Below are 15,244 nucleotides of genomic sequence, written 5' to 3' on the forward strand. Positions count from 1 at the left end.
CCTGCAAATGGTATATTTGAGAAGGGGTCAATACCGCGTGTGTGTGTGTGTGTGTGTGTGTGTTTGTGTGGGCACTTACGCACACGCAAAAGAACATATAAAGCTCAAAAACAATAAAAGAAAACACAACCTGCCTGTTTACAAAATGGGCAAAGGAGTTAAACAATTCTCCAAAGAAGAATAAACAAATGACCAACAAGAATATAAAGGTACTCAACATCAATAATCATAAGGGAAACACAAGTCAAAACCACAATAAGGTATCACCTCCCATCCAATAGGATGGTCACTATCAAAAGAACAGGAAATAATACGTATTGGCAAGGTAGCGAAAGCAGAACCTTTGTGTACTGCAGTTAGGAATGTAAAATGGTACAACCAGTATGGAGTACACTATGGAGGTTCCTCAAAAACCTAGAAATAGAATTACTATGTGATCCAGCAATTCCACTTCTGAATATATATCCAAAACAATTTAAAGCAAAATTTCCAAAAGATATTTGCACCCAAATATTCATAGCAGTATATTCACAGTAGCCAAGAGGTAGAAGCAAGTCAGTAGTCCATCAACAAATAAATGGATAAAGAAAATATATATACAGTGAAATATTATGCAGTTTTCAGAAAAGGAGATCCAGCCACATTCTAAGCAAAATAAACCAATCAAAAATATAAATAGTGTATAATTTCACTCATATTAACTATCTAAAATAGTTTAAATCATTGAATAGAAAGTAGAAATATGGTAGCTAAGGGCTGAGGAGTAATGAGAGAGAAAAATTAGTTTTTAGTGAGTATAGAGTTTTACTTTCAGAAGATGAAAATGTTCCAGGGATTTATTACATAGCAATGTGAATATACTTAAATATACACTTAAAAATTAAATGGGTGCATGTGGTTGGCCTAGCAGTTAAGATGCCTGCATTCTGCATCAGAGGACCTGGGTCCCATTCTCAGCTCTGTTTCTGCCTCCAGCTTCCGTTTAATGCAAACCCAGGGAGACAGTGGTGACGGCTCAAGTGACTGGCTTCCTGTCTGCCTCCTGGATTGAGTTCCCAGCTCCTGGTTTTGGCTCTTTGCCCAAAACAGCCCAGCTGGGGCCACTGCAGGCATTTAGGAAGTGAGCCAACAACAGTAGCTCTCTATTGGTCTCTCTTGCTCTCTACCTCTCAAATAAATAAAAATTTAAAAAGAAAACAAAATTAAGATGGCAAATTGAATGTTGTTCTTTCACAATTCTTTTAGGTTTCCGAATTTTGAATTATTCTTTAAAATATAACTATTCAGGGGCAGGTGCCATGGCACAGTAGGTTAATCTTCTGCCTGCAGCACCAGCATCCCATATGGGTACCGATTCTAGTCCCGGCTGCTCCTCTTCCAATCCAACTCTCTGCTGTGGCCTGGGAAAGCAGCAGAAGATGGCCCAAGTGCTTGGGCTCCTGCACCCACAAGGAAGACCAGGAAAAAGCACCTGGCTCCTGGTTTCAGATCAGCACAGCTCCAGCTGGCACAGCTCCGACCACTGCAGCCATTTGGAGAGTGAACTAATGGAAGGAAGACCTTTCTCCCTGTCTCTCCCTCTCATTGTCTGTAACTCTACCTCTCAAATAACTAAAAAATCTTTAAAAAATATAACTATTTAAATCAAAAGTAGGGTCATATGTGAGTTTAATAAGATGTACAGGGACAGGTACTTGGCGTGATGGCTTAAGTCTCCACTTGGAATGCCCACATCCCGTATCAGAGTGCCTAGGTTTCAGTCCTGGCTATACTTCAACTCTAGCTTCCTGCTGATAGACACACTGGGAGGCAGCAGGTGGTGGCTCAAGTACTTGAGTCCCTGTCACCCACATGAAAGACCTGGGTGGAATTCCAGGTTCTTGGCTTCAGCTTGGCCCAGCCCTGGATGATGTGGGCATTTGGGAAGTAGACCAACAGACAGAAGATCTCTCTCTCTCGCTCTCCCTCTCTCTGCCTTTCAAATAAAATAAAAATAATTTTTTAGAGTTTATTGAAAAACTCATATTATCTTTAAAATAAAAAAGATGTACAAATAAGCCCAAGAAGTATACAGGCCAAAAGAAAAGAGCCAAAAAGTTAAAGTATTCTGCCACAGAGGTTTCATATATGTGAAGTGGTTTATTATTATTTGAAGAAAGATTTTTGATAAATTAAAGATTCATATTGCAAACTTCAAAATAACAAAGAAAAAGTGAGTATAACTAATAAAACAGTAACAGAGATAATATGAAATAAAAATAATAAATTAATAATAAAAAGGCAGGAAAAGAGGGGGAAAGAAATGAATGAAGATCATATGCGGACAAACAGAAAAAATAGTCAGAGGATAGATTTAAACCAAACCATTTATTAGGAGACCCTCATTTCTCACTATGCTGGCATGAAGAGCCTGGCAAATCCTCTTCACACACAAAAAAAGTACTATATACATTTTGTCAAAACTCACTAAGCTGTTCACTTAGAGGAAGTAAACTTCATTACATATAAATTATTGTCAATGATCTTCTGTTTAAAATCTCAGCAGGGTTTTCTAACAGGAAATGAGCTGATTTTAAAATGCACATGAAAATGCAAAAGAGCTAGAATAGCCAAAATAATTTTGAAAGACATTAACAATATTATAGTACTTACTCTACCTGATTTCAAGAATTACTTTAGGGGCTGGCATTGTGGTGTAGCGGGTTAAGCTGCTACCTGGATACCTGCATCCCATAGGGGCCTTGGGCACCGATTCATGTCCCCACTACCCCAGTTCCAATCCAGCTCTCTGCTGATGCACATGAGAAAGCAGCAGAAGATGGTCCAAGTGCTTGGGCCCTTGCCACCCACGAGGGAGACCCAGATGGAGTTCCATGCTCCTGGCTTCAGTATGGCCCAGCCCCAGCAGTTGCAATTATTTGGGGAGTGAACCAGTAGATAGAGGATCAATCGATCGATTTCTCTCTCTCGATCTCTCTCTCTCTGTCTCTCTCTCTCTCTCTCCCTCGTTCCCTCCCTCCCTCCCTCTCTAACCCTGCCTATCAAATAAATAAAATAATTCTTCAAAAAATTACTATAAAGCTACAATAATCAAGACACTCTGGTACTGGTTTAAAGACAGACATATCGTTCAATGGAGCAGAACAGATAATACATAAGTAATTCACACATATACAGTCAACTGATTTAACAAAGATGCCAAGGTAATTCAATGTGGAAATATACAGTTTTCTCAACAAATGGAGCTGAAATAACTGGATAAATATACAGGAAAAAATGAACCTATGCACAACCCACAATATATATAAAAAAAATTAACTCAAAGCATATAACAGATTTGAAAACTAAAGCTATTAAACATGTAGAACAAAACAAAGAAGAAAAATCTAAGTGACCTTGGGACAAGAAAAGATTTTATAGATAGGACAAAAGCATGAATCATCAAAGAACAAACTGATAAACTGATTTCCATCAAAATATAAAACTTCTGCTGTTCAAAAGACAATGTTAAAAAAAAAAACTTCTGAAACCACTATACATGTATACTGAAACTGAACAATTAAGTAAATGGATCACAGATGGTAGAAATCAGGTTTCTCACTGTTGGAGTGGAAAGTTACAGAAAAGCAAGGGAGGGTAATGAAATGATCCATGTGGTAACAAATTATGAAGTAGGAGACATCAGTATGAACTTACTCTGCTTAATGCACAGACAGATGGCTACATACAGAAACACTTTTAAACACATGAATATATACAGAAGTCAGTATATACACAGATTTCCTTGCCTGTCCACTGAGAGTCCTACAAGCAATGACATCTTAGTAGCACTGAATAGAACCAGCATCCAGATCTCATCCTCTAATGCCACCCTCCAGTTTAAAAAAAAAAAAAAATAGGGCTATTTAGAGATTGGTAGATTCTAGGAAGATTCTAGGAAAGCTCGGGGGCAGAGGGAGACCTCAAGAGGAATCTGGAGCATATTGTAGTGTCCGAAAATAAGGAAGAGCTTGCCCAAAGAGTCCACGAGGATAGGGTATTTCAAAGGGTCACAGAGCCAACTGAAACGGTACTGAACGTCCAAACCTGAAGACATCTGAGCAACAATAAAGTACTATTGGATTATAATACAAAATACAAAACATCCGTAAGTCCATACTGATACAAGTAATTAAATAAATCTCCCATACACAAGAATTACAAATAATTTATATAGATACCCCGCTCCTCTAGTATAGGCTATACACACTGACTTCTTTGCCAAAAACACAGTATGAAAAGAGGGAGCAAAGAGTGACTTTCCAGTGAAGAAAAATGACAAACACTGCTTCGGCCAAGGTATCATGGTTAGCATCAACAGTGATGAGTCAGGTGATAAATCATGGTGTACACACTTGATAGTAAGTGATCTTCCTCCCCAAAACCAGTAATTCCAGAATCATCATGAGAAAACTGTAAGACAAACCCCAACTGAGGGACATTTCACAAAATACCTAACCAGTCTTTCTCAGAACTCAAGATAATGGTCAAAATCAAAGGAATATAAGAAACTGTCACAGCCAAGAATAGCCTAGGAAAACAAGCAGATTAAAGTAAGAAGGGAGCCTGGATATGATCCTGTACTAGAAACAGGATGGGTAAAAAACAAGGAATTGGATTTTAGTAATACTAACATGTCAATATTAATTCATCAGTTGTGAAAAACTGTACCTAAGATATTAATAGATGAAACTGAGCAAAAGGAATATGCAAAATTTCCCTATTCCCAATTTTTCTGCAAATCTAAAATTGGAAGTTTATTTTTAAAAAAGGATGTTAAGAAAATGAAGGCATAAACTGGGGAAAAGTATTTACAAAACACAAAATCTGGCAATTCATCAATACGTTAAATCTAAACTCAGCATATGACCCAACAATTCCACAGCTGGGTATATACCCAAAAGAATTTAAAAATAAGAATTCAAACAAATATTTGCTTGTTTGTTTGTTTGACAGGCAGAGTGGACAGTGAGAGAGAGAGACAGAGAGAAAGGTCTTCCTTTGCCGTTGGTTCACCCTCCAATGGCCGCCGCGGCCAGCGCGCTGCAGCCGGCACACCGCACTGATCCGAAGCCAGGAGCCAGGTGCAGGGCCCAAGGACTTGGGCCATCCTCCACTGCACTGCCGGACCACAGCAGAGAGCTGGCCTGGAAGAGGGACAACCGGGACAGAATCCGGCGCCCTGACTGGGACTAGAACCCAGTGTGCCGGCGCTGCAAGGCGGAGGATTAGCCTATTGAGCCGCGGCACCTGCCCAAACAAATATTTGTAAATAAATGTTCACAGCACTCAGTGCACAACAGCTCAAGGTAGAAATAACCCAAATATCCATCAACAACAAACGGACAAACAAAATGTGTCATACTGCACAGTGGACTATTATCGAGCCATTAAAAATAATGAAGTATTGATAACACACTTCTACTAGGATGAACCTCAGAAACATCACGCTAAGTGAAAGAAGCAAAATACAAAGAGCTACATATTATATGATTTCATTCACATGAAATATCCAGAACAGGCAAATCTAAACAGACAAGGAACAGATGAGCGGTTGTCACACACTGACAGCAGGGAAAACAAAGAAAGATACTTAATGGGTTTCCCTGGGAGGTGATAAAGTTCTGGATTTAGAAGTTGCAATCTGGGACCAGTGCTGTGGGGCAGTGGGTTAAAGCACTGATCTGAAGCACAGGCATCCCATGTGGGCACCGGTTCTAGTCCTGGCTGCTTCTCTTCCAATTCAGCTGCACAAGTGTGGGAGACCCAGAAGAAGCTCCTGGCTCCTGGCTTCAGATCAGCACAGCTCCAGCCATTGCAGCCATCTGGGGAGTGTACCAGCGGATGGAAGACCTCTCTCTCTGTCTCTACCTCTCTCTGTAACTCTTTCAAATAAATAAAATAAATCTTAAAAAAAAAAAAAGTTGTGGGGGTTGGTGCTGTGGTACATCAGATAAAGCTATAGCCTGCAGAGCCAGCATCCCATATGGGTGGTGGTTCAAGGCCTGGCTGTTCCACTTCTGATACAACTTCCTGCTAATGTGCCTGTAAAAGCAGAAGATGGCCCAAGTACTTGAGCCTCTGCACCCACATGGGAGAGATCCAGAAGTTGTTCCTGGCTCCTAGCATCAGACCAGCTCACCTCTGGCTGTTGCAGCCATTTGGGGAGTGAACCAGCTGACAGAAGAGCTGTGTGTGTGTGTGTGTGTGTCTAACTCTGTCTTACAAATAAATAAATATTTTTTAAAAAAAGAATGCATTTATTTTATATCAATTAGACCTCAATACAATTAATTTCATTTAAAAGATATCTAAATTTAGTGATAAGGGATTATTAGTGCTGTTAGCGAGAGTATCTTAGCACAATGGTGGAAGCAGAAGCCAGATAGTAAAAGTACAGAAAACAATTACAGATCACTCTACAATTTTTAATTATTAATTTCCAAACTATAACTAATGACAAACATCAACTTTTTTTTAAAGATTTATTTATTTATTTGAAAGGCAGAGTTACAGAGAGGCAGAGGCAGAGGCAGAGAGAGAGAGAGATCTTCCAAATACTGGTTCACTCCCTAACTGGCCACAACGGCCAGGGCTGGGCCAATCTGAAGCTAGGAGCCAGGAGCTTCTTCCAGGTCTCCCACATGGGTGTAGGGGCCCAAGGACTTGGGCCATCTTCCACTGCTTTCTTAGGCGCATTAGCAGGGAGCTGGATCGAAAGTGGAACAGCCGGGATGCTGGCACTGCAGGTAGTGGCTTTACCTGCTACGCCATTTCGCCGGCCCTCACCCTACACTAGAAAGGATACTTACTAAGGACATGAGTTGAAGAAGATAAAAGAAAGAAAACAGGAGAAATTCTTGAGCAAGTGTAAATGATAGTTGAGACGGATTAGTAAAATAAGGAAAAGTTGAAAATACAGAAGAGATAATAAAGAAAGCATGTCCCTGAAAAGGTTCTGGAAGCAATGGATCCAAAGCACATGACAGGATAGGACTGCTTAACTTCAGAGGGGCTAGAGGCACATGTGTTATAATAGGAGAAAAACAATGGGTTGAGTTACAGGAAAGACTGTAGGCTGGTGGCAGAGGTTGAGGGAGTTCTCATATACTGGTTTCTGCTTACTGTATGAAATAGGAAGATAATTTATCTGTGGTTAATGAGGAAGTTAGAATTCAACACCTGAAGAAATATGAGTGTATTCAGAATAGCCAGAAGAGAGAATTTTTCTTTAAGATTTATTTACTTATTTGAAAGGCAGAGTTATAGAGAGAGGAGGAGGGAGAGAGAGAGAAAAAGATTTTCTATCCACTGGCTCACTCCCCAAGTGGCCACAACGGTGGGGTGGGCCAGGACAAAGCCAGGAGCCAGGAAATTTATCCAGGTCTTCCATGTGGGTGGCAGAGGCCCAAACACTTGGGCCATCTTCTGAAGCTTTCCCAGGCAGGTTAACAGGAAGCTAAATGGGAAGTGGAGTAGCAAGGACTCTAATCAGTGCTCTTATGGGATGCCTTCACTGCAGGCAGCAGCTTAACCTGCTGTGCCACAATGCAGGCCCCAGGAGAGAAGTTATTAAAAAAGGAAACAAACAAACAAAGCCTCATGAAGTGGAAAAGATCACTACTAGGTAACACTACAGGCCTTGGTGATGTTAGAGACCACAAAGTTAGAATGGCAATCTAGTGTATTTTCTCCACCGCTGCTCAGAAGTCTAAAGGTAGGGAAGGAGAAGCAGAGAGTAGAATTTTTCCAGGACTAGCATTTTGCTAAGCAAATGCCAGAGCAGAACAATGTGATAAAAGAGTTAAACATATTGGCAAAAGAAAGGTAGAAGAATTAGATCAGGCAGTGAAAAAAAATAAAAATAGGAAGAGGCTAATGAGCAGGGGAAAAGAAGGAAGTATAAACATACTTTAAGCTAGAAAACACAGTCCTACCAGAGACAGGTCATCTTTTAAATTTTCAAAAAATAACAACTGTGCCTCAGAAATCAGACACTTCATGCACTTCCTAGCCAAGCAAGCACAGACAGTGCAAGATGAGCCATGCTCATGCTGTAGCAATGGAGCAGCATTATAATAACAAATCACTTTAATGCTCACCAAAAGTAATCTAAGCTCCACAGAATTCTTCAGCAATTATCAAAGTCTGCTTCAAAGCACGCTCATGATCTTGCTCACTTTAAATAAACAAGTCATGGGCCTCCCAAATGACTCCAATAAATACACCATGAATTTTCTATTGGCCCTCATATCTCATTTTCTCAACATGTGGAACAACTGAAATACTACTAATTTAGCTTAGGCAAAAAGAGTGTCTTTGGGATACTGGTCAAGTGAAAACACATGATTTATTTTGGTAACTATATTTTATACTGTTTTGTCTTTATTTCCTCTTTTTCTTTCTGGTGTTTTAAATGAAAACTGATGTTTTTTAGCTATTATTTAACTTCAAATAATTTTATACTATTTGTTCTCAAAACCCTTACAGTTTTTTGCAAAATTCTCATAATTAAAAATCAGTCTAAAATACATACACAATCTGTTTTTCTATTTTCCTGACTTGGCAAATATATTATAATGAACACAGTTTCCTTTGTCCTTAACATATTGTGGATTTTAACACCTCAGAATCTTATCATAATACAATGTTTTTAATCAGAGGTCCAAAATAAGTTATTCCTCACAGAATTTTTTTTAGCTTTGAAATTAATTTTTTTATTATTGGAATTACTGAGTATTTTTATAGTATGCACTCTTCAAGATGCTAGAGAATTTTGTGAGCAACTCACCCACAAGGAACCTCTCTCATGGAACTTGAGATAGGATTTAGTATGCATGCTTAAGCACACATACCCTAGACCTGTCTTTATAAAATAAACAAGTTGGGCGGATGTTTGGTACAAGTGTTAGCAAGATGCTTGCTATGCCCACAGACACTCTCACAGTACCTGGGTTTGAACCACTTCCAATTCCAGCACCCTGCTAACAAATACACTGGGATACAGCAAGTAATGGCTCACGTAGCTAAGCCTCTGCCACCCATAAAGGAAATCGGAATTGAGTTCTGAGCTCCTGGCTTCCGCCTGGCCCACCCAGTTCTGGCTGTTGTGGGCATCTGGGGAATAAACCAGTGGATATTAGGTCTCAGTATCTCTGTCTCTCTCTCTCTCTTTCTCTGTCTCTCTAATAAATTTTAAAGCAGTAGGCAAGTTTGGGGAATTCATGTGGATGCAGGTGTGAGCGGGTCCAGCAGAAGGAAAACATGGCTGTCAAGTTCATCCTGGCCTTAGCTGCCATCAGAGGCATGGTGAATTCTGCCTTATATAACGTGGATCCATGGCTTACAGGACATGGTGGTGGGTGAGGGGACCCACTTCCTCACCCGAAGGTGCAGAAACCAGTTATCTGTGACTGCGGCTCACACCACGGTACAAGCTAGTCATCACAGGCAGCGAAGATTTACGGTATGTCAACATCACGCTGCACATCCTCTTCAGGCTGTGGCCAGCCAGCTTCCACACATCTTCACCAGCATCGGAGAAGAGTATGACGAGCGCGTGCTGCCGTCCGTCACCACGGAGATCCTCAAGTCCCAGAGAGAGCTGGCCTCCAGGCAGGTGAGCGATGACCTCACATTGGCCTCATCCTGGATGACGCGTCCTTGACGATCCGATCTTGGGGAAGGAGTTCACAGAAGCCCTGGAAGCCAAACAGGTGGCTCGGCGGGAAGCAGGGAAGGCCAGATTTGTGGTGGAGAAGGCCGAGCAGCAGCAGAAGGCGGCCATCATCTCTGTGGGAGGCGACTCCGAAGCCGCCGAGCAGATGGAGCTAAGCGCCAACTCCCTGGCTACAGCACCCGACGGCCTGATGAAGCTGTGCAAACTGGAGGCAGCGGGGGACACGGCATAGCAGCTCTTACGCTCCCGGAACATCACCTACCTGCCGGCCCAGCAGTCAGTGCCTCTGCAGCTGCCCCAGTGAGGCCCGCCCTGCCTACCCCTCCTCGGGCCAAGCACACAGCCCCACCCCAGAATCTGAACACTCATGCCTTCCTCCCGCCCAACCCCAGAATTCACTGTGAAACTTTATGATAGGCGTAAAGTGGAGGAAACAAAAGTAGAATCAGATTTCTAATAACTCCATCAAAAAATAAAATAAAGTTTAAAAATTTTAATGTAAATAAAAGTGGCTAATACAGACTGGTTTTCCTATTGCTATGCTTTGAACATGTCCCCTTAAAAATTCAGATGTTTAAATGAAATGGCCAATGTGATACATACTAAGAGATGAAGCCTCCTCCCTTCATAAACACAATTAAGGCCCTTGATTTGGCATCTGGCTCATGCGTCCATCTACCCGGCACCATGTGATAACACAGCTATGTAAGAAACAAGAGTAGACCTCACCAATTAAACATCTTTATCTCCCACTTCCCAGGTTCCATAACTGTAGGAAAATAAATCCAGAGTTTTTTTGCTTTTCTTTTGTTGTCACTGTTGTTGTTTTCATATTTACTTATTTATTTCAAAGGCAGAATGACACAGAAAGAAGGAGGGAGGGGAAGAGAGAGAGAGAGATCTTCCACCCGCTGCTTTGCTCCTCAAATGCCCACAGTAGCCAAGACTAGCCTAGAACAAATCAAGGAGCCAGGAATTCCATCCAGATCTTGCACAGGGGTGGCAGGAACCAAGGATTTGGGTGACAATCTGTTGCCCCCCAGAAACATTAGCAGGAAGCTGATGGGAAGTGTGGGCTAGCCAGGACTCAAACCAGGTACTCTGTTATGTGATGCAGGCATCCCAAGCAGTGGCCTCTAACCTGATGCACCCCAATGCCCACCCCAATTTCTGTTTTTTATCAGCACAAATGAACTAAGATACCTATCATCGGGCTATCTCATAAAGTAGGAAGAATATGAACTCCTGTTATACTGACACTGGCAATACAATGATTCAAAGGTTAAGAGACTTCCATGTCACTTTCAAACACTAGAATTCTCCTTTAATGTTTTTCAGTGACATCCAAATTCTCGAATACTTTAACTTTTAAATGTTACCTCAACCTTAGTCCCATCCAAAAGTTTTTTTATCTCACTTTACTTATATATTGTCCCATGTAGATTCCTGTCAGTATTTTTTCCTGAATCTCAATACTAAGTTTTCAAACTCTTCTGGGGGAGGGAGCCCTTCTATACAGACAAGTATCGGTTTTTGCCAAATTCTTGACAATATTTATAATTTCAAGAATAGGTAGGGGCTGGTGTTGTGGTGCAGCGGGTTAACGCCCTGGCCTGAAGCATCAGCATCACATATGGGCGCCGCTTTGAGACCAGGCTGCTCCACTTCCAATCCAGCTCTCTGCTACAGCCTGGGAAAGCAGCAGAAGATGGCCCAAGTCCTTGGGCCCCTGTACCCATGTGGGAGACCCAGAATAAGCTCCTGGTTACTGGCTTCGAATCACAGCTCCGGCCATTGCAGCCAGTTGGGGAGTGAACCAGTAGATGAAAGACCTCTCTCCCTCTCTCTCTCTCTCTCTCTGCCTCTCATCTCTCTGTGTAACTCTTTCAAATAAATAAATAAATCTTAAAAAAAAAAAGAACAAGTTAAATGGCTCACTTCAGCAGCACATATAGTAAAATTGGAAGAATAAGTTCAATTTAAAACACTAATAGATAAAATATATATTACATAATTACATAATATGCATTTAGAAATGCATATTGAAATAGTTAAGAATATGATATATGAGGGGCCAGCATTGTGCCACAATAGGTTAAGCCTCCACTTGCAATGCCAGCATCCTATTTCAGGATGCAGGTTAGAGTCTTAGCTGCTCTACTTCTTATCCAGCTTCCTGCTAGTGCACCCGGGTAGTCAGCAGAAAACGGCCCAAGTACTTGGGCCCCTGCTATTCATGTGGAATACCAGGATGAAGTTTTGGGTTCCTGGTTTTAGCCTGGTCCAGACCTCACTGTTTCGACCATTTGGGAAGTGAACCAGCAGATGGAAGAGATCTTGATCTCTCTCCCTCTACCTTTCAAATAAATATTTTTTAAAGAATATGATGCATGTGATTACTATATAAAATAAAGGGTCAGGCATATGTATAAGAATATAAATAATACAGGAGGCTAGCGCTGTAGCGTAGCAGGTAAAGCTGCCATCTGCAGTGCCAGCATCCCATATGGGTGCCAGTTCAAGTTCCAACTGCTCCACTTCTGATCCAGCTCTCTGCTATGGCCTGGGAAAGCAATAGAAGATGGCTCAAGTCCTTGGGCCCCTGCACCTGTGTGGGAGACCCGGAAGAAGCTCCTGGCTCCTGGTTTCAGATCAGCCCAGCTCTGGCCATTGCGGGCATCTGGGGAGTAAACCAGAGGATGGAAGACCTCTCTCTCTCTACCTCTCTGTAACTCTGCCTTTCAAATAAATAAATAAATAAATCTTTAAAAAAAAACTTTTCTGGCAAGTTTTCATTAATAACCTCTCCTCTACCACCATCCTCACCCACACATACACACAAAACATACAGACACACCACTAATCTCACTGTCTACTATGGTCTCATCTCACTGGACACTGAGTCATTATTCTTCTCTGTATTCATGCATTGTCTGACATTATCACTAGAGCCAGAATGCAAACCCCACAAAGATGTGTACCAGGTCTTATCCAGCCTCATATTTCCACTAAGAATCTAACATAGAAGCACACACACTAGTTTAAGAAACTTATGTCCAATGACTAAGCAAATAAGAAACAAATTTACTAACTACTGGAAACCCAATGTAACCTCAAAATCCCTGTCTGTTGTGCAGTGCCCTTAAGGGGGAAAAAAACTATCTTCCAGTATAAACTGTTATGGCTCACCACACACTGATGCAAATTAAATCAGGTCTACAACCCCAGCAATGAAATGGACTCGAATATGCCCAGAAGTTGAGGCAGAGGCTGAAAACATCCATTAAGGGCTAAAATGGCCAACAAGGATATCCCAAATTTCAAGTTGCAAAAACACCCAACCTTGGATTTCAGAAAATACAAATGTTAAGTGATCAGAGACAACAAAGGTCATGGTGACTTAGTCCAAGTGACTCTAAGCTGCCAGTCCCCTTGCTAATGGAGCCTGTTAAACACTATTAGAGACCGTGGAGCTCCGGGAGAAGGAACACCTGCACATTTCGCAGGTATTCCCACAATAATATTCTCTTACTGAAGATTATCTGTGTATCTCTCCTTCTTGCCAACTTAACAGACCAAAGTAACAGAGTAACTAACACAGGAAATCAAGCAATGGGGAAAAATATCTCACACCAAATACAATCTGGAAAATGTAACAATACTAATTAGTAAAGGTCAATGAGAGGTAAGGATTCAGTTTTGAATATATTGCCTTATAAATGACAGTGAAGTACTCAAGTGCTATTTAGGAGCTTGGAAATACTACATGAGACTGAGTACAAAAATTCCAAAATCTCAAAAGCCTTAAAAATAGGGGCTGCGCTGTGGCATAGTGGTTTAAGACTCTGCCTGTAGTGACAACATTCTATATGGGCGCAGATTTGAGTCCCAGCTGCTCCATTTCTGATCCAGCTCTCTGCTCATGTGCCTGGGAAAGCAGTGGAAGATAGCCCAAGTCCTCAGGCCCCCGCATCCACATGAGAGACCTGGATCAAGCTCCTGGCTCCTAGCTCCTGGCTTTGGCCTGGCCCAGTCCCAGCCATTGCAGCCATTCAGGGAGTGAACCAACAGATGGAAAATCTCTCTCCTTCTCTGTATTTTTGCCTTCCAAATCAATCAATCAAAAGAGACAGGAGAAGAGGAGAGGAGGCGAGGTGAGAGAAAAGAAGAGAAGAGGAGAAGAAGAGGAAAAGAAGAGGAGAGGGGAGGGGAGGGGGGGAGGCGAGGGGAAGGGAAGGGAGGGGAGGGGAAGGGAGGGGAAAGGAAGGGGAGGGGAGGGAAGAGAAGATGTTGGGCAGTATTATGTCATAGTGGGTTAAGCCACAGCCTACAACACATTCTATACAAGTGCCGGCTCATGTCCTAGGTGCTCCACTTCTAAACCGGTTCCCTGTTAATGTGCCTGGGAAAAGCAGCAAAAGACTGTCCAAGTGCTTGGGCCCCTGCACCCACATGGGAGACCTGGATGAAGCTCCTGGCTCCTGGCTTCAGCCTGGCACAGCCGTGGCCATAGCTGCCATCTGGGGAGTGAACCAAAGGATAGAAGATCTTCCTCTGTCTCTCCCCTTCCCTCTATAACTAACTTTCAAATAAATAAATAAATCTTTTTAAAAAAATTTTAAATAGATAGAGGCAGGCATTTGCCCTACCTAGTGATTAAGATGCTCACATTGCACATCAGAGTACTTGGATTCCATTCCTAACTTCAGCTTCCTGCTAATGCAGACCCTGGGAGACAACAGTGATGGCTCAAGTAATTGGGTTCCTGCCACCCCTGGGAGACCCAGCTCCTGGTTTCAGCACTGGCCGCGACCCTGCCACACATGATATGGGCATTTGGAGAATAAAATAGCAGATGGAAGCCACTGCCCTGTCGTGGGGGGTGGGTAGTGGGGATGCGCATGTGTGTGTGTCTTTCTGCCTCTCCAACAAATATTTTTAAAAAGGTAGATAAATTCATCAACTTACATAGGAAATACTATGTAAAAAAAGAGGAAGAGAAAATGGCACAAAACGGAAAATGGAAGGTCACTGTCAATTTTGAACTGAAGAAAAACACTTAAAGCAACTAGAGAAACAGAGGCAGTAGGAGAAGCAAAAAGTCCTTGAAAAACAAAGCTTCAACAAACAGAAATGTGAGGAGTCTAAGGACACAGAAAAGGAGAAAAGGTGTCTGGTCTTGCCAAGGCAGTGACTGATTAACCTGCAACCTGCTTAACCTGGTTTCATTGCAAGGTACCAGCATGTTGAACAGCTGGAACAGAATCTGCCCTTAGAAATAAAATTTTTGGAGATTCTGGGATTGGGGAACAAAAATATGATTAAATGTGATGTAAAGGCATAAAAGACATGACAAGAGACATGCTCAAAGCACAGGTGAAAGTTAGGAGGGGAAGAGAAGAAACTACAACAGGAAGAGGAACCAAAAGAAATGAAGATGAAAGTACATAAGGCAGCTCTTCTTTCCACCAGCCACCGTTTCTCAGTCTTCTCTCAAAGCATCGGTATGAAATTATAAGAAAACGT

At 41.9% G+C, this 15,244-nt stretch overlaps 1 protein-coding gene and 1 pseudogene across 1 annotated transcript in view; one reads left to right on the forward strand and one right to left on the reverse strand.

Annotated features, from left to right (window-relative positions):
• The window catches only part of STK3 (serine/threonine kinase 3), a 322,864-nt gene that overhangs the window by 287,370 nt on the left and 20,250 nt on the right, over positions 1-15,244 (reverse strand). The window lies entirely within an intron of this gene.
• Positions 9,365-10,147, forward strand: LOC100357819 (prohibitin 1 pseudogene; annotated as a pseudogene).

Source organism: Oryctolagus cuniculus, chromosome 6, assembly GCF_964237555.1.
Source record: "Oryctolagus cuniculus chromosome 6, mOryCun1.1, whole genome shotgun sequence".
Lineage (NCBI taxonomy): Eukaryota > Metazoa > Chordata > Mammalia > Lagomorpha > Leporidae > Oryctolagus > Oryctolagus cuniculus.